General features: G+C 42.4%; 1 protein-coding gene across 2 annotated transcripts in view; it reads left to right on the top strand.

The window, feature by feature from the left end:
• Positions 1-6,066: 6,066 nt before the first annotated feature.
• LOC143299218 (uncharacterized) overlaps positions 6,067-25,000 on the top strand; it is a 179,025-nt gene continuing 160,091 nt past the window's right edge. Inside the window, exon 1 of one of the 2 annotated variants that reach the window (XM_076612413.1) lies at positions 6,067-6,147. The gene's annotated coding sequence lies outside the window, so the exon portion shown is untranslated. Of the gene's footprint in view, positions 6,148-10,769; positions 10,880-25,000 lie in introns of those variants that run through there. The other variant, XM_076612412.1, reaches the window with a different exon arrangement.

Genomic DNA, 25,000 nt, shown 5'->3' with positions numbered 1-25,000 from the left:
GGGGGAGGGGGGGGGAGCGCTCACACAAAGAGAACAGTTCGACAATGGGACACTCCACGACATTCTGCTTTACCTGGGAGCCAACAGTTTGAAAGCGTGGAGAACTCAAACACACAGCTAGCCAGCTGTTTGGATCAAACACTGACAGGGGGGGACTTGAACTCCAGGCACACAACCCTGTTGGCAACCATTCATGGCACCATTGTCATGAAGAAAAATGGGTGGCGGTACCGTCATGTCATTAATTTTCGAAAGAGTGTGCTGAGAGGTGCTGAGTCTCTCGGAATCTCTCTCTTTCTCCTCGTGCCTCTGTGTGTGTGCCTGTCTCTGTCTCTGTCCCGGAGTCTTCTTGTGTCTCTGTCTGTCTTTCTCTTTCTGCTTCTTCTTCTTCTTGTTCTTCTCCTTGATGTCATACAAATGCCAGTAACAGTGACTGAGCAGCAAACTCAAATGAATAGTAAAGAGAGAAGGCCTGCTTCACTACAGTTAAAAGTTGAAATGGCAAAAAGCACAAATTGTGTTCATAAAGGGAGCTAGGATACTTTGCGATGAAAGAGAGATGTTCACACAATGGAATCATAATGCCTGTGGTTAATGTGTGTGGATATTTAGGCGTATACTTCTCCACGTGCTTAAGATTTGCTTTTGCGTGTGAAGACTTATCCAGTTGAGAGCATAAAATGCCCTATTATGCATCATGAAGTACTGTGTTTGGTAAAAAAAAAAAAATTAAAAAAAAAAAGAAATAAAAAGAAAGAAAGAAAAAAGAAAGAAAAACAACAACGAATTTTTTCTACTGTTTTTGAAATTATTTGATGGTCAAGTCCAACCCACTGTGCAATGTGGAACCGAAATATGGGTTCTTTATCCTGCTGCTGCATGCTGTAAAAAAAAAAAAAAAATCTTTTTGCTGAAGTATCGCTACAGATGCCTAGCGATTTGGTGCATGGTGAGACGGCGAGATGCCATATCGCTGCTTTCTAGTGTCAAGTACATTCTGTGTTGGCTAAAATGAAGGAACTCGGATGAATACGCAAAAGCTGCCACATAACGCTTATAAAATGTTGCTTGAAAACAAAGGTAAGAGAAACTGGGTGTCAAATGAAAGGATCAATGCGAAGTTTCGTTGAATCAAGATCTTGAAGATATGAACAGTTTTGTTCGTATATTTTGTGAAAGAACAATTGACTTTTGGTGGCAAATCTGGAACAGTCGTGTTCAAAATATACAGGATTTGATGTTCAGAGACTGTTTAGTTATATGTTGTTTGCCAGCTTAAATATGTATACTGACAGACATTTGAAGTGCATTATGAGAAAAAATTCTAGGCTTGGTATTTATTATATTTTCGTTCATCGTAATCGCTGTCGAAAGACATATGCCCAATATTTGTATGCTCCAAAGAGCACTAAGAATATGTTGTACTTTCTTGTCCTGGATCAAGTGACAGTGGAGAGCATTTTACACCAGATTATTGATGTCATCAACGAATCAAATCATTGCGAAGCAGTTGGTTGTCGATCGCCTCGAAACATGTAAAGAACGATGTGCACGTGTGATATTATGATTTGAATACGTTTCGGTCATATTCATGTACACCCTCTTCTAAGGGGTCATGGTCTTTATAAATAAAACATCTGAGTCTAAATTTATGTCTGCCTCTCTCTCTCTCTCTCTCTCTCTCTCGCTCAGCCCTCTCTTCTCTCTCTCTCTCTTTAACACACACACACATACACACTCACACACACACACACACACTCCTGTCTAAGTTTCATAATTGCATGCGTTTTTCGTCCATTTTCTGTTGCTTTGCACTCCACCCCCAACCCCCACCCCCACCCCCTCCTCCCAAAAAGCAGATGATTTTCTCTTATTCCAGTTTCCTCATTAAAGAAAATTCCTTCCTTCTTTCCATCCTTCCTTCCTTCCTTCTTTCCTTCCTTTCCCCATTCTCTCTCGTGTCTCTTTCTCCATCTTTTCCTATCTCCCCATCTCACTATCTACCCTTTTCTTTGTCTCTCTTTCTTCTCCCCCTTCCCCCCTCCGGCCCCCATTTCTCTCACTCCCCTTCCCCCATTTCTTTCTCTCTGTCTCTGTCTCTCCTCTGCTCTCCACTTTCCCCATCACTTCAGCACGTGCCCTGTGAACTTGACTCCGATCATCACAGGGAGATGTCAACCATTCCGAGTAATGAGGCCCAGCTTTCCTTTGTAACTTTAATGAGGGGAGGAAGGGCACCGTGACTGTGAGGCTGGCTCACGGTGAAGGTCGGGGGGGTGGAGGGATACAAATACGTGTCTGGGTTGGGATGCGGGTGTGGGGAGAGTGCGGGAAGGGGGGGTAGGGAGGTGGCGGAGGGGCGAGGAGACGGCCTTTGTGAGGACCAACGCCAAACATGTCAAGGGCCAAAAGAACTGACCGTTGGCAGGAGTCTACAGCGAGTAGAGGGCAGAGTTGTCTCCAGACAGGGTGTCGTATCCAGCACGTCAAGTTTCTTTCCACACACCCGTCCACACCCCTCGGCCTGTGTGCCTGTGACGCAAACGGCTGTTAATGAGATGGTCAAGACCTCTCCAAGGAGCCTCTCTCGCTCTAAAGAAACACGAAGGTTGAGTGTTGGGGGGAGAGAGGAATATACATCTTCACCAGGCACCGTAAATGTCAGTTCTGTGTAGGGTTGCCCCTTATCCTGGACGTGTTTTGAAAAGCTTCTGTATACAACGCCTCCCCCGAGTTTTCCGCCTAATTGGACTGTGGGGTTTACAAGTCAGGTAGGCAAGAGCTCTTCAAGCCTCTGTTAAAGCGAAGGGGACGGAGGTGAGTGGAGTGGAGAGCTGAGTTATGAAACCGTTCACGTTGGAGAACTGACTGTACCATTGTGTGCTTCACGTCTTTGGAACCATCTTGTGGATGGATTTTTTTTTTAAATCGGAAAATCATTATCCGTTTAAGTGAAATCTCATTTTAAAGCAAAATAATCGGATATAACCGAAACTCCTGAACAACTCTTTGCGTCGAGTGACAGACATCTTCACACGGGTCTTTGTATCTGACGAAAAGACATTATATATGAGTCATTATATCAGGCGAAAGGACACTATAAACAAGTCATTGTATCAAACCAAAGGATATTGTAAACACGTCTTTGTACTAGAAGAAAGGACATCCACAGCACACCTTTGTATCAAACGAAAGGATGTTATAAGCACTCCATTGTTTTATACACGTCATTGTCTCAATCCAAGGGACATTATGAACAAGTCACTGTATCAGACGAAAGGACACTATAAACACTTCATTGTGTCAGACGAAAGGACATTATATACACGTCTTTGTACAAAATGAAAGGACATCCACGGCACGTCATTGTATCAGACGAAAGGAGCATTATAAGCACGTCAGTGTATTAATTAAAATGATCCTATGAATACGTCAGGCAAAGGACACTTTAAACACATTATTTTATCCGAAAAAAGAACATTATTATCACAATTAGACGCAAAATTGTTAAGTTGGACAACCGTGGCAGAAGTCTTTTATTACATCGTTTAACAGTGTGAAACATGTCAGATGTCATATAACCTTTCTTTTTAATGTGTCAAAAATAGTCAAATTAAATAATGGGTGGACAATATCCTGGCCTATAGAAGACTTAAAAATCAGATAGGTGAACAGACGTTAAATTACAAAAAGTAAAAACAAAAACAAAAACAAAAAAACAAAAAACAACAACCCCAAAACAAAACCGATTACAAAAAAGGGAAAGAAAGAAAGATGTTGCGGAGTGAACACGCTATTACCTCTTTCATTTTCCTCATATGTTGTTACAAACAGATTGTCATATCGTCATGGTGTTCATTTTCTTTAATGAAAACTGTAGAAAGACACACACACACACACACACACACACACACACACACACACATGCACACACATATATATATATATATATATATATATACATAATTATGTGTGTGTATAATTGTATATATATATATATATATATATATATATATATATATATATGCTGTGCAATGCAATGCAATCCAATCCAAACCAATCCAATCCAACCCAATACAACACAATACAACATAACACAATACAACACAATTCAATACAACACAACACAATACAATACAATACAATATGCTACAACACAATACAATACAACATTATACAACACAATACAATACAACGCAATGCAGTACAACACAGCACAACACAACACAACACAACACAATATAACACAACACACACAATACAATACAACACAAGACAACACAACACAAAACAAGACAGCACGACACAACACAACACATTGCAGTACAACACAATACAATACAATACAGTACAATACAATACAATACAATACAATTCACCCTACACACACCGACGCATGCTGTTGGCGATGTGGGAAGATGGGAGCAAAAGGCGGGCACGCCTGTTTTCTTCTGAATGAAGTAATGGGGGTGATTTAAGTGAATGACGTACGTGCGTTGATCGTTTTCCTGCTATCTACATATTCCTCTATTTATCTCACATAAAACGAAATCACTTAATTTTGTTTGGTGTGTGTGTGTGTGTGTGTGTGTGTGTGTGTGTGTGTGTGTGTGTGTGTGTGTGTGTGTGTGTGTGAGTGTGTGTGTGTGTGTGTGTGTGTGTGTGTGTGTGTGTGTGTGTGTGTGTGTGCGCGCGCGCGCTTACCCTTCCGTGCCAGCTACTTCCTCCACATGCCCAAAAGGTCAAGGTCAAGGTGGAGAAAAGCATGCATAATGGTATTGCTTAGTTACCACACGTTGAAAATAATTCGTCGCCCCAGATCGTACTGTAACCCTTCCTTCTTCCTCCCCCCCCCCTCCTCACTGTGTGTGTGTGTGTGTGTGTGTGCGTGTGTGCGTGTGAGCGATAATGCATGTATGTTTTGTTTTTTGTGTGTTTTGTGTGTGTGTGTGTGTGTGTGTGTGTGTGTGTGTGAATATACATGCGGACGTAATCGCACGTACGTAAGCACCTACGCACACAGACACGCATGTGAAGCACGTGAAGCCAACGCCTCGATTGAAATGCAATTTTCTGTTGGTTGACGACTGTGGGTATATCGTTCCTTAATCAAGTAGTTCCCCATCACCTTCACAGGTGAACACGCCTCACCACGCTTCACTGATGACTGAGTCAGGACATAGATCTGATCTATACATAAACCCGCCTCCAATTGATTCGTGACATATACCCCCATCTGCCCCCCCACCCCCCCCCACTCACACACACACACACACACCCCTCCTCCATTTCTCTCTCTGTCCGAAGATCCTGTTTGTGGTAATTCTCTGAGGCGTGCACACGGACACATAACTCACACGGGAATAAGTCTAGCCTGAAAGAGTGCACACAGCACAGGGGTGTACGAACACGTTATCTAGATAGATACCCGACCTGAAGCACCCTGGACAGGTGTGAATTTTTCCGTTACGGAGTACACAGTGGGTGGCACCCCGCCCTGGCTAAAAGCGAAGATGCAGAGACGCCTACGTCCTCCTAAGACGTGGATCGTGTCAATGTTTGTTTTTGCACTTTGCGGCGGCTGTTTTGATGGATGATGAAGGCACAACATTAACGATATCATTGCCGAGTTGTTGTCTTCGGTCTGCAGTCTCACATGTGGTTCAAAAGAAAACGGAATCTTTTTTGGAGGGCATTTGACGCTGTTGGTAAAGATTTCAACAAGAAGTGTTTTCGTTTCTTTTCTTTTCTTTTTCTTTTTATTTAATGTCAGCATTTTCAAAGAGGACAAATAATTTTGGATTTTGATATACACCTTAAGGTAAAAAAGACGTGTTTCAACTTCAACGCTTACGCTTGTTTAAATAGTATATGGTCAAAATCAGCAACAACGGAAAAATACTTTGTGTGACACGTTTCTCCTCTGAGCAAAAAGCAGACTTGGAAAATCAACAGAATCTATGTGTATGGCCAGTTTGTGTTTTGAGAGCTTTATAAATGGTTTGTTCCGCTTGTGTGGACGTTACTGTGGGTAGAAGTGATTCATCTGCCCGAAAGAAGAGTTGATTCATCAGTTTGAAGAACTGTTTTGTTCGCCGGTCAATCGTCTGTTGCTTGGCCAAGACGTCTCTTTTCACGGACCTAGAGGTAAGTTATTCAACAAATTTTGACTGCAAAATACTGTCTTAGATGAGGTTGGATGTTTATGGTAGGTATTGATGCTGGTACAGCTATGGGACAAAAAACAAACAAACAAAGGACAAACAAACGCACGAAATAGCAAACAAATAAACAAACGAACAAACAACAACAGCAACGAAAACCATCCTCATCAGGACAACCGGAAACAACATATCACTTAAAGAACAGTACATACATGAGATTCCTAATGTTGTTTTGTTGTCTTTTGTTGTTGTCGTCGTCGTCGTTGTATTTGTTGTCGATGAAACAATTGTTGTTCTCCGTGATCATATTTGTCGTGACCGTTGATTGTAGAACTCAGCACTGTCAACTCACGTTGTTCCCACTTTGAGGTGGTGTGAGAGACTCTGGAGACACTGACTGGGAGTTTTGAACTGACGTTTAATAGTTGTTATGTGTAATGTGCATCACCCACATGGTGTTTGTTCTCATTACTGTTGTAGCATTGGAATATTATTATCATTAATGTTATTATTCTTAGTAGTAGTAGTAATTTTCATTAATGTTATTGTAGGGACATTGGAACGGTGGCCGCATCACCACCCATGAAAAGAGTTATTTGCAGTGACACAGAAAGTTACCAAGCTGCTTCATGAAAGTTGAGATAACTGCATGCGTTCAATGCAACCACTACCAGCAAGCAGCACTTCTCAGCAGCAGTGGAAGAATGATTGTACGCACATTTGCTGGTGAGAGAGAAACAAACGGACCAGTCCGTAAAAAACACACAAAGAAAACAACAACAACAACAACAACAACAACAAAACAACAACAACAACAAAAATCAACAACAAAAAAACAAACAAACCCACACACAATGGATCACTTATTTCATTAAAAGTGTTTCTGTTGGTTATTTGGTAGATTTCCTTACAGCTGGTCTCATGTACAATATTAATGTCCATCCCTTTGCCCGATCGCACGTATGTGTGTGCGTGAAGGTAAAAAGAAAGACGGACCAGTCTGTAAAAAAACAAACAAACAAACAAGCAAAAAAGCCCCAATGATTCAGGGGTCCTGTTTATCAAATCACTCATTTCATTAAAAGTGTTTCTGTCGGTTATTTGGTAGATTTCCTTATAGCTGGTCTCATATACAAATGTCAATCCGTTTACCCGATCGCACGAGTGTGTGTGAAGGTAAAAAAAAAAGAAGGAAAAAAACAAAAAACAAACAACAAAAAAAAGCATACGGTTTCTCCAGAATCTGAACTCCAGCACACCGAACACCACCGGAGCAGTTATAAGGTCAGCTTTGAGGAGGTAGAAAAGACACAGCCTTTAATGGTAAGACTGTTAAGTGGAAAATGAGAGAGGACAGCACAGTCATATAGAAGGATCTACATAATGTTACCTTCCTTCATCGCACGGTCATAGATCTTGGTGGTCAGGGGTTAGTGTGTGTGTGTGTGTGTGTGTGTGTGTGTGTGTGTGTGTGTGTGTTATAAAAAACATACATCACCTGCAATCAACACTAATACACAGGTGTGGTAAAACTCGGTCAGCTTTGACAATGGACATGTGGGCCCTTTGGACGCCTTCCCCTTCTCCCTCCCCTGCCTCCCCGCCTCCTCCCCTTTCCTCCCATCCAGAACTTGTCGGTCTGCATTCCGGAGGATGGAAAGGAGGGGATGCAGAGTGGGGATGGGGGTGGAGGGTGGTGGTGTCGGGCATAAAGTCAGCTGTGGTGGTAAAGGGGGCGGGGGGAGTGGGAGGGGGGGCGAGGAGGGGGTGTTTAAAAATGGCGGAAATGACCAGGGGAGAAAACTGACGATTGGGCCTATTTCATTGTAACGGCCAGACCCCGCCACCATTATCATTCATTTGTCTGTCTTTTCCACACGCACGCACGCACACGCACACCCACACACACACACACACACACACACACACACACACACACACGTACACAAACACACACATACACACACGTACTCACACACAAACACGCACGGACATATTCAGACATGTACACACACATACAGGCACAAATAAGACACACACGCAGACGTACACACGCACGCACGCGCGTGCGCACAAAGATATACATGCAAATACACATGCACACTGACACACAGACACACATTCACAGCTCACACACAAACACATGAAATGAGTGTATTCCAAAGGCTTAAAAGATCAAACCAACAGTAATATCAAAATCGACAATTTTGAAGACGTTTTCCAGATTACTGATAATAGAATAGAATATGTCTTTATTACCAAGTGTACTGGGGTCACAAGGAATATTGGGGGATGGGGTGGGGGGGAGGGATAGTACATAACAAGGTACGAACATAACTCGAAAAATCATACACAAACACAGATACAGTAGAAAATTAGAATACATACAAGTGTATATTAATCTAAAAATGTGTGCACACTCACACATGCACGTACTGCACACACACACATGCGAGCGCACACACACACACACACACACACACACACACACACACACACACACACACACACACACACACACACGTTTGAACAGAAGCCGCATGTTACATGTGGAAGGGGTTGATGACTAGATATTCAGGTAGAGGTTGTTGATGGTGAAACTATAAAGTTCTGGACATCAGTAGTGACAAAGGGAACATACTTCTCGGTCATTGTGTGAATGGATCGCAGCTGTGACCCCTGTTTACTGGTCGACCGTTCTATAAAAGGCAGCCACTGTCTTTCCAGCAAGCCTGACCCTGACTACAGACACCATACCATTCAGTCTTAAACATTCTCTAAAACACCCGTGATGTGAGCAAAATATCATCTGATTCTATCGCATATCAAAAAGAAAAACAATACGAAACAAAACAAACAAACAAAAATGTGTGTGTGTGTGTGTGTGTGTGTGTGTGTGTGTGTGTGTGTGTGTGTGTGTGTGTGTTAGACAGACAGACAGACAGACAGAAAGAGGCAGAAAGAGGCAGAATGAGAGAGAATGATGAATGTTCGTTTCAGTTCATTAACAACAACATCAACATCAGCATCAACAACAACAACAAAGACGACAACAACAACAACACTGATGATTGTCCGAGTACAGAGGTTTGATGCAAACAGAATTTATGGTTCGAGCTGGGTATTAGCTGCGAAATAGTACAGTATTCATTGTCTGGATGAAAAACACCACTCTTGTCAAGAGAAAGAGTATCTTCTCCACTCACGTTCTCCTCATTACCACCATTATCATGGTCATCATCATCATTGCCGTCGTTGTCGTCGTCACTTCAGATTGTTTTCCTTCTACGCCCTGTTTCTTTGTTTGTACTTCTTCCTAATCCCACCCACAGGAATACTTACTAAATATCGTAATAAAAAACAAAGCAGAAAAAACAAGCCAGTGGCCATACTGGAAGAAAACGTCCACTTGTTAGGGGAACAATGATCGATTTCACGCCTCATGTGGACGGTGTTTGTCCAGCGTTCAACGTCGGCCCACGCCACTCCCCGGGATCTATAACACAACAGGCAAATCCCCTGCAACAACACAACACAGAGACTTCCACCGCGGGGTTGTTGGAGCACAACAAACTGTGATTAACTGTCCACAAAACACTCAATCAACACCCCACCATTGGCTGTCGGCCACCAAAGCAGGGGCCAGCACTCCGACAGATCGATCTGGAAACACAAATCCCTCAGCTGATAGCCAGGCCACGCCGTGATAGCCAAGTAAAGAACTCTTCACGGATCCAACTTCATTACTGATAAAGGTGGCGGCAAGGCGGCCTGTTTTTGACGTCACGGATATCATTAATAAAATTTGGATCGGGAGAAAAAGCGAGGCCAGGAAACAATTGTGCCTGTGTGTGAAGCAAACCCTAGGGACTGGGGTTCGGAAACTTTGAAGTCTGGGTCAGGTCTTGGGCCTTAATCCCTATCGGTTCAGTCTCAGACGGTGGCGCTGTTGTGAAAAGAAGACCGACAACTGTGCTGACAAATGTGTACACGTTTCTGAGTCCTTCTCTGTGCTCAGTGCAAGTGCTGAGGTTCTGACCTCACAAGTCACAGACACCGTCTGTTTTTTTTCTTCTGCCCTCGTCACCAGTTCTCTTGTTTTCCTCGATCGTTGAGGGTGAAGGTGGATTTATCTAGTTATTTTTGTATCTTTTTATGATTATTTTGCTTTACTTATCTGTTTACTTTCTCTTTTGTCTGTTTATTCATTAATCTACAATTAGTGTGTTTACGTCATTTTTCATCGGTCAAGATAGGTGTTAACGCTTCTCAAGCAGTCTTATTTCGATCACGGTTTTTCAAAAGCGTCAATTTTATGGCTTTGTTCCCCACTGGGTATTTCCTTTGCTCTTTTATTGTAAAGGTGGAGAGATATAGCAATAATGTTTTCATAATTTATCATCCACAAGCTTGAATTATCAATGTTTTTGTCTGGTAATGGTATGCCCTGGCCTGAGGTACAGTCACTTTGAATCTGTCTGCACATATTGTCAGAAAATGTGGATGGCTACAAGTTAGGAACAGAACTGGGAAAAGCTTAGACATTTGGAGAAAGGACACAGTGAAGAATTTCTCAGGGGACTAACTCTTTTGTGACATGAAACAATGAAAAGGACTCTTCCATGATAATAAGGCGGATCGGTACTGACCACAACCACTTGTTCTCGGCATTCAGACGGCGTGTGAGTGCTTGTTACCGAGAAGACTAGTGTCAGGTAAGATGTGATCATTTGTGTTCGTAGCCTGTCTGTCAGTCTGCCTGCCTGTGCATCTGTGTGCCTGTCCATCTGGCTTCCTTCTGCTTTTATGCTATGTTTGAGTTACACGTCAGTATGTGTAAAGCTGACAGCCAGACAGTCAGATGGTAAACGTTGCGGTTTACTATGACTGAGCCAAAAATCGATTTTTTTCTTTTGTCAGTCAACTGTTTAATTCTGTTGTCTGAGTCGGTGTATTGCTGCTCACTTATTTCATTCCCTTTTCCCCCGTTGTTCTTTAAACTTCATTTTTCTTTCTCTCCTTCCTTCTTTCTTTCTTTCGTTCGCGATTTTAGCTTTTCGACTGAGTGCCTGGGTGACTGATTGATTAACCGATTGACTAGTGGGATGTGTGCTCAGCATGTTGGGCGCTGGACTGGTTGATTGGGTACTTTTCGCCGTGTTGATGGAGGTGGTGTCAGTGGTAGTTGTTTTTGTTTTGTTTCTTTCACAAGTACTCGTGTCCCCTCTTCCTCCACCCCCACCCCCCCACCCTGATCCGTTTCTGTCTTCCTTCTTTTGATTGGTGAATTGTGACGGAGAGGAGTGTCCTGTTTTATCAGCGCCCGTACCACACATACCCAGCAGACCCGAAATCTTTATTGTTTTTTTGTTGACTTTGGTCATTATTTATTATTGCATCGCTGCATTAAAAAAAAAAAGAAAAGAAAAGAAAAACAAAAGAAGTACACACCGGATACAGTGTTTTAGAATGAATTATGACTATGATATGGGTTTTTATTTCCTTCAAAGCGGATCTTTTTATGTGATTTTCTGTGGCATGTGTGTGTGTGTGTGTGTGTGTGTGTGTGTGTGTGTGTGTGTGTGTGTGTGTGTGTGTATGCGCGCGCGCGTGTGTGTGTTTGTTTCATTGTGTCTGTGTGTCTGTGTGCGCGAAGGTTCCTAAGCTTTGTGAGAAAAGGCAAATGGATTGTGGTGCCTGGTGGGGAAGGTGTGAACCATTTTTTCCGGCCTCCCAAGTCAGCGGAACGGGCAGACCTTCTAGTGCTGTAACTTCTGTATGTGCATACACTCATAAGATCAAATACGTACTTTCAAGAGCCCATGTTCCAAGTCAGCAGGCGGTTGGTAGTGTAAACATCTACGTACCCAGTATGCATGTCACTTATCAGTCCCTCCAAAACGGTTCATTACTGCTTGAATAGCGCGCGCGGGTGCGTGCGTGCGTGCGTGCGTGTGTGTGTGTGTGTGTGTGTGTGTGTGTGTGTGTGTGTGTGTGTGTGTGTGAATAAATATCGTTATCGTCACTGTTCTATCTGTCGGTCGGTCGGTCTGTCTGTCTGTCTGCCTCTCTCTCTCTCTCTCTCTCTGTCTCACACGCACACACACACACACACACACACACACACACACACACACACACACACACACACACAATAGAACTGTCTAGCAGTCTTTCTGACCTGCTCTGTCTGTATAATATACCCTGTTATGAAAAAAGAAATTGCCACCTTCTATTTTACTCTGCGTCATAATATCTCCCACATGTCTGCGTCGTTACTAAACCTCCCCTTCAGAGTCCACACGACGGAGGCTTTCAACACGTCGGCCCAAACGTTTAGTGTCTGCAGGCCTTTCAGCTGGGTCACGTTCGTTAAACACGATCATTCTCAAAGAGGGATAGTGTGGAAAACAGCAAGAGACAGAGACGACTCTCTGGAGGGCATTAGCGGTACAATGACCAATATAACTATCTACTGTTCCACCTTTACCAGCGTTACTCACAGTTGTTTCTGAACTACCTCGGTCATCTTGTGACAAAGAACGAAATCTGAACTCTATCGTGATTCCTAGTTTATACATTTTGACGTAAACCGAATCTTTGGCGTCTCTCCAAATCATACAAGACTACAAATCTGGTCACTTTTATTTGACCATAATCAAATTATAACGCTTATGACTTTTTGATAGCAAGCGACTCATAAAGGAAACGTGTCCCGTAAATCTAGCACACTGTGGAACCAGTAATAAGACAAAATTAATCTGTTAGCCCGACGAGCGCAATAGCCGAATGGTTAAAGCGTTGAACTTTCAATCTGAGGGTCCTGTGTTCGAATCGCGGTGACGGCACCTGGTGGGTAAAGGATGGAGATTTTTACGATCTCCCAGGTCAACATATGTGACCTGCTAGTGCCTGACGCCCCTTCGTGTGTATACGGCAAGCAGAAGATCAAATACGCTCGTTAATTATCCTATAATCCATGTCAGTGTTCGGTGGGTTATGGAAGCAAGAACATACCAAGCATGCACACCCCCGAAAGCGGAGTATGGTTGCCTGCATGGCGGGGTAAAAACGGTTATACACGAAAATGCCCACTCGCGTATATGCGAGTGAACGTGGGAGTTGCAGCCCACGAACACAGAAGAAGAAGAAGAAAAAGATCTGTTAGCCCCAGTTGTACCTTTGCCTTTCTCCTGAAGCTAAACGGACCTTCCACACTAACTCTCTCTCTCTCTCTCTCTCTCTCTCTAACGCTTACCTAACGCTAACATAAGCCGGTATCTAAAAATAACATTGATGCTAACCTGTAAGTAACTTCAATATTAACATTTTTCTTACGAGAAGCTAATCCTTGTTAAATCAAATACTGAAACCATAATTATGCACACTACGGGTTTAAGATTGAATTGGAAGAATAGTGTAATAGCAAAAAGCACAACGATTCTGACAAATAATAATAATAATAATAATAATGGATACTTATATAGCACACTATCCAGAAATCTGCTCTAGGTGCTTTACAAAAACGCTTTTGATAACATAAAACATTATATCTATGTTACATACACACACCAAAATGTGACCACACACACACACACACACACACACACACACAAGCACGCACGCACGCACGCACACACACACACACACTGCATACATACATTTTAACATACATGTGTATCTAACAGCTACCCTAACACATACACACACATAGGCAGGCACATACTTACATAAACACACGCACACACAATACACATTCATATACATGCATGTAGTTGTGGGCCTGCCACAACTGAACTTATTGCTGAGGGAAAAGGTGAGTTTTGAGACGAGATTTAAAAGATGCGAGGGAATCAGAATGACGGAGGTTATCAGGGAGCTTGTTCCACGTCTTTGGCGATTGAAAAGAAAACGATCTGTGTCCATAGGTCTTACTTCTGACGTGAGGTATCCTGAGAAGTCGAGTATCAGAGGAAGAACGGAGCTGGCGAGACGGGGTATAGATATGGTTGAGTTCAGAAAGATACTTTGGGCCAGATCCGTTGACTGCAGAAAAGGTCAGAGTGGATAGCTTATAGTCTATTCGATCAGAAACAGGCAACCAGTGGAGAGACTGAAGGAGAGGAGAAACATGGTCAATTTTAGAAGCTCTGCAACAAGCAAAAATACATAAGAATAAGGAGGAAACAACGAGAAGGGGGAAAAAAAAGAAGAAAATTAATAGAAGAAGGAGGAGGGGAGGGAGAAGAGAAAGAAAAACAGAAAGATAGAAAAACTGCAACAATAATGCATTAATGATAAGACGAAGAAGAAGACGCACGCAGCTCTTTCAAACCTTAAACACACCTCTTTCCAAAATAGCTCATCCTTCCCTCCCTCTTGCAGTCAATAGTTTCTGTAGCCTTCTATCTACTGGTATTTATAGGTTTTGTCTTTCATCCCTTTGCCACATAGTAATGCCTGTGTGTGAAAGTCGAGTGTGAAAGGGCTTTGATTTGTCTCTGCATAAGATTGAGTGCAACATAAACTTGTACATTTATTTATATTTTTTTTGTTATTATTATTATTATCATCATTATGCTCCCCCCTCCTTCTTCTGCTGCTCTTCCTCCTCCTTTTCTCCTTCTTCTTATCTCAGAGTAGTAGTAGTAGTAATAGCAGATGGAGGAGCAGCAGCAGCAGTAGCAGTAGTAGTAGTTACTTACGAGGACAGCAATCACACAACCAACCACAACACCGATGAACAACATTTTCAACGCCAGTACCCATGCAGTGACCATGCCCAGTACAGGCCGATCCACCATCACTGTTCCCTATTGTCCACTGGACACAAAATGTCTCCATGGAAACGTCCTTCACACCCATGACCCCTTCATAGACACGGGCACTGCTCCTGTCAGTTTGGAACCGGTTCTGTTTGGAGGATCGTGAGGTGGGTGGGTGACGGTGGTCACCTATGGCGGGATGGTGGTGATGGTGGGGCTGAAGGGGCGGAGGTAGGGGGTAACTGTGTGTGTGTGTGTGTGTGTGTGTGTGTGTGTGTGTGTGTGTGTGTGAACATTAATTTTCGTCTCCGATTTGAGACGTCTAGGCGTTACCTCTCTCTTTCCCTCTTTTTCTCCTGTTTGTCTATCTTCTCCGTCTCTTTCTCTGTGAATATTATGTATATATATATATATATATATATATATATATATATATATATATATATGTGTGTGTGTGTGTGTGTGTGTGTGTGTGTGTTCTTTGTCCAAACTCTTTGTTATCCGACAAGCATGATGTTATCACTTGAACATTTTACATCACGTTAGTGTAAGCTTGTAGTGCGTCATTATACTCTGCCTTTTGTGCCTACAAAACCCAACCGCCTCTGTCCGTTCCATGTACATTACAACATGTGTTTGATATCGACAGCCGAAGGCCTTAAGATCGGTCACGTTCTTTAAACACAAGTATATTCAATGAGGGACAATATGGAAAGCGGGTGGGGACAAAGACAACTCACAGACACGCGTGCTGGAACCATAACGAACAGTTCAACGAACGCCTTATGTTACTTCCTTTCATTTCTGATCAGTCCCGACCCTCTTATTCAAACACAAACACAAACGGACACACCGGAATAGAATTCTCCCTGGGACCGTCCTTGACTGGGCACTTCATAAAGAGACACCTATGACAGACTATCTGGAACCTGGTGGGTAATCAGTGCAGTGAACGAAGGTTCAGGTCGTGGACCTTGCGTGCAAACTTCCGAGATCCTTTAGGAACCCTAGAACAGCGTGTTGTGTTCATGGGAATGTCAGGCATCTGTCTTTATTAACTTTGTTTTTTTAAGGGGGTGTGGTAAGATGCTTTGGTGCCTCCGTGAAAGTGAAGTTGTGACGTTCCGACATGCCGATTAGGTATACTTCTTCTCGTCTGAGTGTTCACTTGGCTTCTTTGATTAAGAAACGAATTCAAGTTGTTAGTACATTAAACTACGACGAGAAAGAAAACGTTCTTCTATGTTCAGTTCAGAAACGAACTGCCGTTTGTCGTGGGTCAAAGAGCAATTACAGCAAATAGAATTTTGTACAATTCAAAAACAACAACAACAACAAACAAACAAACAAAAAACAAACAAAACACAAAAAACCCCAATAACAATCCCACTTCCCCTGCATAATAAAGATTTTTTATTTGAGAATACAATCAGATTCACCTTACGACTGTATTACCAAAACCTTCCGTGCACAATCATGACAAGACTGAAACGACCATACCAAATACAGGAAATAAGATCACCATTGATATTACTACACAGGACGTCGAGCTGTCCATAAAACGTGTGGACAATCCCAGAACGTCAGCCACGGCCGGCCCCAAACGATTCCATCAACTGGGAACATGAACTGTGACAAGTGATCATCGCGATCACTGGCTCGTGGGCAGCAGAGCCTCGTCTGTGTGGCGCTGTGAATCGTTAAACTGACGTATTGCTGAGCGGCGGTGGTTCAATTTGGAATGTTTATGTCCTCTTGCACAATCCCTTTCATATACCTGTCCGTTCACTGACGTTTATGTTCGTGTATATTTCAGAGAGAAATAACTGTGAATGATCCATCATCAATACCTGACCCGTGTTTTAAACAGTATTCTATTTTCAAACATGTCTCGATCGACGATCGCGATCATGGATTCAACAGGACACATGAAACTCGATGTAAAGTCCTGTCGTATTAAAGTTAATGTAAATGCACACACACATTAAATACCTGGCGGATGTCTTTGCCGGTTGAAATTAATACATAGCAGTATTATTTTTGATCAAAAGGAAAACCAGGAGAATAATGTTTAAAAATGCAGATTTGGAATGGAGGCATGTGGCGGAGAGGAGAAAATGGATCATGAGCACGAGCAAAGAAAAAAATAACCCTTGTATCTCAACAAATTAATGATTTTTTTAATGATCATTGATGGACCAAATGTTTTGCTATGTGAATGTTGAGTCACACTGATGTCGTGAAATGTCAAATATAACCTTGTGTACAAGGGGAAAAAAAAGAAGAAAATGGATCATAAGCGCGAGCAAAGAAAAAGTGGACCTGCAGATGTCAATGAGACAGTAATTACTGCGTTTTGTTCAGTACGGTCTTTGTGTGACAAGATGAAGATGACCTACAATCACAACATGTTAATGGTCTTTATTTTGTGGTTATTTTTAGTAACATTACTTTGCAGACCAAACAGAAGACTATGAACAGAGGTCTGATCCGGTGGGAGTTTTTGGATGGAGTGTGTCCGGTATAAAGTGTGATTTGGACAGTGCAAATGAAAGTGTTCCTTTGGTAAGAATCAAACACGTTGATAATGTTATCAGATTTCAACATCGTTTAATGGTGTCTTTCTGAACTGGTAAACAGGAAATAATGTATATAATTTACTATTTCAATATTATCGTTACACTCTTGAATATTTTCAAAACGCTCATCACTTGTAAAATACACAACTGTGAAAAAAAAAAATCAATAACATTGTTAGTAAATTTCTGCTGTGCTGTTTCAATGAGAATCTTCCATGGGAAACATACATCTATTACTTTGTACCCCTTCCCACCACAAGCACACAATGTGTGGTGTTTGCTGTGGCAAGCTTTCAGTGTCCTCAGGTAGTTAACTGTGGTCAGGCTGGCTGGGGCTGCTGATTGCTGCAGCTGGAAGAAAGCGAATGCCTTTTGTGCACGTGCTGTGCGTGCTGCCTGTCCACCTTTCTGTTCAATGTGGACGTCCTTCCTTAACGTCTGTGGTCTGTCTCTGTCTGTTCTCATGGAAGAGCTGGCTTCTGTGTTCAGGCTCTTGACGTTTCACCCGGAAACGGTGTGATCAGGGACGTGGTCAAATTGATTTAAACAGGGTTTTTTTTAAATCTTGAAAATGTCACAATACACCACAGTTACATATAAACAGAACAACTCACACAAAGTTCTATCATGATGTTGTAATATATTGTAACTATGTAGCGGGTGTATACACGGACAAACATTTTAAACTGACTATCGACGGTCAGGGAGGGGGGTTTGGGAGGGGGGTTTGGGGGTGGGGGTGGGGGAATTTTCGTGCCTAGAATTTCCTGTTAGGCTGCCCGATGTTTAAGAGTTTCCCCAGTCGTGGTCATTGTCATATTGTGATACCAGCACTGTTACAAATAACAAATCGTTGTTTCTCATCTGGTAGTTTTTTGTCTTTGGTATAGACTGGTTAACATATCCATGTGCTGGAGGGTTTGCAGTAGACTTTTGCATTGATTTTATCTCAAGTTTCACGTCTGTATGACGACCAGAACACTGCCCAGACTACGACAAGAGACCAGTGAATGTGAGTATTAGACCAAGTCACCATACGTGAAAGGAGAAGAGTAGGAGGAAGATGGAGAACAAGATAACTCAGTAACCAAAGCAAAGAATCCAAACACACCCCCTCTCCCCACCCACACCCATCCCGCCTCCCAGTTAACCGTGTTGTTCTTGAACTCAACGTCAAGCAGTTTCAGTATCTTCCAGCAAGCGGACTGTGAACCACATGAAAGGAAAGAGGGACAGATTAATGAAAACCGCAAACTTTCTCCTCATCTGAACCCCACCCCTCTGCCACACCTTTGTCCGGGACTGCTGTCGCACCGGGGGGTATCACGATGAAAGCGTGACAAAGAAACACATAGTTTCTGTTCTTTTCCGCCTTCTCACATTTTTCTGGTCGCCACTTTCATCACCTCCCGGGGTGCACAGACACCCAGATTGTCCCCAGCCACACGACACCCGTTTAAGTTAATCGGGTGTTGATTGCTGCCCAGCCTTGGTCCCACCCCTCGCCCACCCAGCTACCCGAAACAAACAGAAAAAAAAAAGCCAGAAGGAAGACAATGGACAAACAGAAGTGGACGTCCCACCCTGATAACAAAGTGGCGACATTGTTTCCGGCAGGGCGCGTTACTCTCTTGTTCTCCACGCACACCAGGGGAGGTAAATCCCTGTGGGGGATGATGACACGTTAGCGAATAGTTTTGTACGGTGTTACGCTGTTGTGCTGGGAATGTGGATTAGGATTTCTTTCTCTTCCTTTTTTCTTTCTTTCTTTTAAGTGTGTGTGTGTGTGTGTGTGTGTGTGTGTGTGTGTGTGTGTGTGTGTGTGTGTGTGTGTGTGTGTGTGTTCAATTTCATTTAATGTCTATCCACAGTAAGTGATATTAGACAAAAAAAGGGGGGAGAGGGAGGGAGGAGGGAAAGGGTAAAGAGGAAATAAAACACAACATTTACAACAATCTGGCTAAAATAATAACTTCCAAACTATCAAATTTTTTTTTTTTTAAAGATAAATCGTTTTAACAACCCAATTGGACTATCCAACAAAGATTTGAAACAGTCCAACATTAACAGTGACAAGTCTGAGATATATACATGAATCTTGAAAAAAAAAGTTATAACAGTGTGTGTGTGTGTGTGTGTGTGTGTGTGTGTGTGTGTGTGTGTGTGTGTGTGTGTGTGTGTGTGTGTGTGTGATTTCCACACCCTTGCATGGCTTACTCAGCCCACTTTACCGTCAGACACTATTCCATTAGCAAATCGTCGTCATACATCAATGCATTTTTTTCTTTCTCTCTCTTGTTTTTCATTTCCCAGTTTCTTTCTTTCTTCTTTCTGTTCTTTTCTTTCTAAATTCTTGCTGGCTTTCTTTTCTTTTCTTTCCTTTTTTCTTGTTTTTCTTTTTTATTCTTATTTTTTTAATTCTTCTTTTTCATATTTCTTTTTATAATTATCTTTTTTTGGGGGTGGGGTTGTTTTCTTTCCTTTCTTTGTCTCTTTTTCGTTCATTTTCCTTTCTTTCTGTTTATTCTTTTCTTTCTTTCCTCGGTCATTTCTTTCTTTCCTCAGGCGTTTCTTTATTTTGTGTTAGTTCTTTCCGTTTCCCTTCCTCTTGACGGGTGCTGTTCAGTTTGAAACGGTATCCTAGCCGTCGGGAAACTGTGCAAAAGACTATATTGCTGTCCTCTCTTATCTTTCCGCGCTCGCCTACTTCACCCCTCTTTGTTCTTTTCTATCGTCTCCTCTTTTCTGTCTCCCCATTCCATTTAACTTTACGCTTTCCAGAAAAAAAACACAAACTTTTTCCACTTGGTTTAACTCTGAACTTTTACGGAATTTATTTGTGCCCCTACTTTTACCCTCTTCACAGCATATATCCATTCTAAAGTGGAAAGTTGAAGCTAAACTGCTTTTTGACACCTTTTCTCCCTCCTCAAAGAAAAGGTAATCATGATCTGGTTTAATTACTTGCTCATCTCTGATAGCATATACCGCTTAATTCAGTGAGCCCTTAAGGCTTGTAGTGCGGCGGCTAGTTTTTAATCGCAGAATTTTCTATCAAGGGTTTATTGCACACACACACACACACACACACACACACACACACACACACACACACACACACACACAGAGAGAGAGAGAGAGAGAGAGAGAGGGATCTGTCTCTCTCTCTGTATCTGTCTCTCTCTCTGTGATATTGTTTTGTTTTGTTTTTACCCTTGACTTGAAGTAGGTATTAACGTGGCGATAGCCTTCAGATGGCCTTAGTGGTCGGCGAGGCTCTAAGCACCATGATTTGATTTGATTTGATTTGGCTGCTCCACTGTTGATGAACAGGAAGTGGAGTTGTTCTCAGCACCTTTTGCCCATCCTGCTATGTTCATTGGCAGTGTGTCGTTTGTGTCCGTGTCTGTGTGGGTATTCTAAAGTCGTCAGGACGGAAGATTAGAATGCTCATCGGACATGATAATTATGACCATGGCAATCATTTTGAGCAGACTTCTGCGTTTTGTCATTCCTTCTTTCTTTCTTTCCTTCCATTTTCGTTGTTGTTGTTTTGTGTTTTTGTTGGGTTTGTTGTTGTTGTTTTTGTTGTTGTTGTTTTGTTGTTGTTGTTTTTGTTGTTGTTGTTGTTGTTCTTGTTGTTTTTGTTGTTGTTGTTGCTGTTGTTGTTGTTGCATATTTCTTTGTTTCTTTCTGCCTCCTTCTTCTCCTTGTGGTAATACTAAAGCTAAGAAGAAGAATAATGATAATGATGATGATAATAATAATGATAATGATATTATTGTTGTTGCTGTGTTGCTGCTATTATCATTGTCATCATTATCATCATTATCAAATGCAGTACGGAACGGCCCCGTTGTATCGCTCGGGCGGCCCTTCAAAAAAAATGACCCGTTGCAAGGCCTGACACTGACATTGTTCTGTGCTATCATCATGGAAAGAAGTGAGTCACCAGCGGCTTATATTAATGTAGGACAACATGTCTGTGTCCCTCTCTCGCAAGCTGGAAAGGGGGTTGGGGGTGGGGGGTGGGGGGGGGTGGGTGGGAGTAGTATAGAGAAGGGTGGGGGGTGGGAGGGAGAAAGGGGAGGGGGGCAGCGGGAATGTGGGACACGTGTACCTGTCTCGTCCGCCGTTTTTTTTTTTTTTTTTTTTTTTTTTCAAAAACAGGATTTCATGCTTCGTTTGCTTGCAACCCCTCCGCCACCCCCACCCTTCTCCCATCCTTTTCCCTCGGTCCCTTCCACCCACCCACCTACCCTTTTGTCTACTTCACCTCTCCTTCACCTTGTCCCTTCTGGCAAACATCGTACAATTCTCGTTTTTATCCACGAAGAGTCCTTGGCAGACATCAGTGTGTCGGTTGTCGCAGGCGTCGTCTCCTCCTGAAGCTGTTTGGTCTGTTGGTGTTTGAAAAATCTTTAATTGTTCAGCAGTACGCCTACATCCCCGCCTACATTACAGACGCAAGCAAAGATAAAAGAGGACCAGCGAGCTTACAATTTATAGGTGCTCACAACGTTGCACTTTCAAGTTCTGTTGGTATGTTAGTTGTTGAACTGCTAAAGGTACCGACGACATTGGTACTGTTGTGTATCAGCAGCAGAGGACTTGTTTGAGAAAGATTGTGTGGGTTTTTTTTTATATTGAATATGAATATCTTGAACAACTCCATTTTTTAGTTTAAGTTTTAAAGTGAGTGTGTGTGTGTGTGTGTGTGTGTGTGTGTGTGTGTGTGTGTGTGTGTGTGTGTGTGTGAGAGAGAGAGAGAGAGAGCTTGTCTATATGAATTCAGTCTTTTAGTCAAGCAATCAAGCGCCCCCACCGACAATTCTTCGACAGAGAACAGCACAGTATGTGACTCTGAAGGAAAAATGGATTTTTGTTTTAAATTTTGTTTCCCAATCAAGAATAATTTCAATTAAATAACTGTCTTTACCTTTCCATTAAAAAAAAGCTTCAAAAGTATTCAAAATGCCTTTCCTTTCTTTCTTTCTCTTTTTTCAAAAATAATAATTATTATTTATTATTATCATTATTATTTTTTTTTTTTTTTTTAGGTATGTCAGAAATTTCCATTGAAGTTCGGAGTTTCGTCACGTGGCCCCACCCCCACCCTGCCGCCCCCCCTTTTTCCCACCTCCCTCTAAAAGCCAACAATGCTACCGTTGAATAAGTCCAGGTAAGGACTGACTTGGTTGCTCAAGAGATCACCCAGCCACACTGAGTTTGCGTTGTGTTCAGACTTTTTTGTTAAGTCTACGAGCGCAGACCTTGGAAAACTGTGAACACTAAGCAAACTTTGCGCTGCTGTGAGATCGCCTTTCCGACCCAGCCCAGTTCTTTGTTTCACAGACACGGTTCTCCCTGCTGCAATTTGCACCCCATGGGCATGTTTTGTCTGCACCCTGGGCACCGGACCACAGTGTGTGGCCCTCTTGACGAGTTGGCTTTGAACCACTCACGCCAAACTCCATTCATCAAGGGAGACAACCCGTTTACGGTGTTTCTCGGTTTCCATTATCAACAAACGGTTTTTTTGGGTTTTTTTTCTTTAATCTTTGTGTTTTTTTCCAATACGGTTATTTGGTACATTTTTCAATGCTTAGATGGGTTGCGTCCCCCCTTCCTCCCCCTCCCCAGCCCCCTCCTTAAAAAAAAGTTCTTCCACGTCCTTCTTCCTCTGGCCCTTCACTCTCCATTCCTTCCTCCATGTAGTAATATTTTCTTCTCTCTATCCTATCTCCTTTTCCTTTCGTACGTGCCGCTTTCCTTCATTCTTTTATTTTATTGGCTTTCCTTTCTTTCCTTCTTATTTTTTTTTTATTCTTTCGTGTCCTTATCTCTGTCTCTACCTGTGTCTCTGTTTCTGTCTGTCTCCATGCCCTCACCATCTCTCAAAACAGTCTTGCAACTCATCTCAAATACAATGAACAGAGCAGACAAACCTTCCTTTGTGTTTTCGCTGCCATCAAGAACTGTGCTGCACAAAGAAACAGAGACACATTTAAATGTTTGAATCTCTGGCCATGTTTAACCGCTGTTTAACAACCCGAAAAAGGTCGTGGACTGTTTGCCTTCTAGTTGTCGGACATTTGTCAGAGCTCGACTTCAAACGTCTGAGAAAGAAAGAACAGAGAGAGATAGGGAGGGAGAGAGAGAGAGAGAGAGAGAGAGAGAGAGAGAGAGAGAGAGAGAGAGAGAGAGCTCGAAAAACAAACAAAAAGCGAACAAAGAACAATTGTCACAGGACCGCATTATGTTTTGTTGCTGTTGATGATATCTGCTAATGTTAGCCTTCCATCCCTAAAGTAAGGAAAGATGGAAAGCTGATGTTCACAAGAGCACTGCCGGCAGTAGCTGGGACAAAAACAATGTGCCTTCCAGCCCACGTATGTCCCTTTGTGTAAGTACGGTAGTCAGTCATGTCCCACTATGACCACTAGAAGAGCAAAGGGGTTAACTGCTGTCCTGACTAGATATCTTGACTATAATTTGATTATCGTGGAGAGTGTCCTGTCCAAGTCACATCCCCACTCGCTGCGTTGGGCTTCTTATACGAACTACAATTTTAATTATGAAATACAGTTTCATGTTCACAGTCGCTTTTCAACTCCGTAAACGGGTTTTATCTGAATTACCTGGAGTGGATGTAAACATGTGAATGTAAACATGTGAAGCACACAGCAGAAGATTGTGTTAGCATGCGTTTCAAGTGTTCAACACGTACAGAGGCTCAAGTGGTTTAATCATCGAAGCCATGGACCACTTCCAGTGCATGCGCCGACCACCTGCGGCTTGTGCTCTTCTTCTGAAATGACATGACTACCTGATGGCTAGGGAAATTAACTTTCCGGCTAAACATCCACATTGCTAAGTGCTCTCTTATCTCCAGGCATTTTGTTTACATTTTAAATACCCCTTATACGCTGGAAACACGCGAGGACTGATTACAGTGTACAGGACACAGATTTCGCTTGTAAAGTGTACTCCTTGCACAATGTGTTCTGTGCCTTCCGCTTGCAGCCCGAGAGTTTCCAGAGCATTTTGATTCTTTTCTTCATTGTTTCCTGCGAGTGTGTGTGTGTGTGTGTGTGTGTGTGTGTGTGTGTGTGTGTGTGTGTGTGGTGTGTGTGTGTGTGTGTGTGTGTGTGTGTGTGTGTGTGTAGCTGAGTGTGGGCTGTCATTTTGGGCCTTGACTTGACGATTGCCAGCGTACTGAGTCTAACTTTGCTCAGAAGAATGCGCTACACAAATACCATTCGTTATTGTTATTATTATTGTTATTATTATTATTATTATTCACATCATTATTATCATCATTATTATTATCATTACTACTGCTACTACTACTCCTACTATCACTACTACTACTACTACTATTCTATTATCATTACTACTTTTACTACTACTGCTACTGCTACTACTACTACTACTACTACTGAAAAGTGACCACCAGATAAGGGTGTCCCCAGATACACACCAAACTATC

Source organism: Babylonia areolata, chromosome 24 (genome assembly GCF_041734735.1).
Source record: "Babylonia areolata isolate BAREFJ2019XMU chromosome 24, ASM4173473v1, whole genome shotgun sequence".
Classification (NCBI taxonomy): Eukaryota; Metazoa; Mollusca; class Gastropoda; order Neogastropoda; family Buccinidae; genus Babylonia; species Babylonia areolata.
Note: the sequence above shows the minus strand (reverse complement) of the source record. Positions and strands in the feature narration are given on the sequence as shown.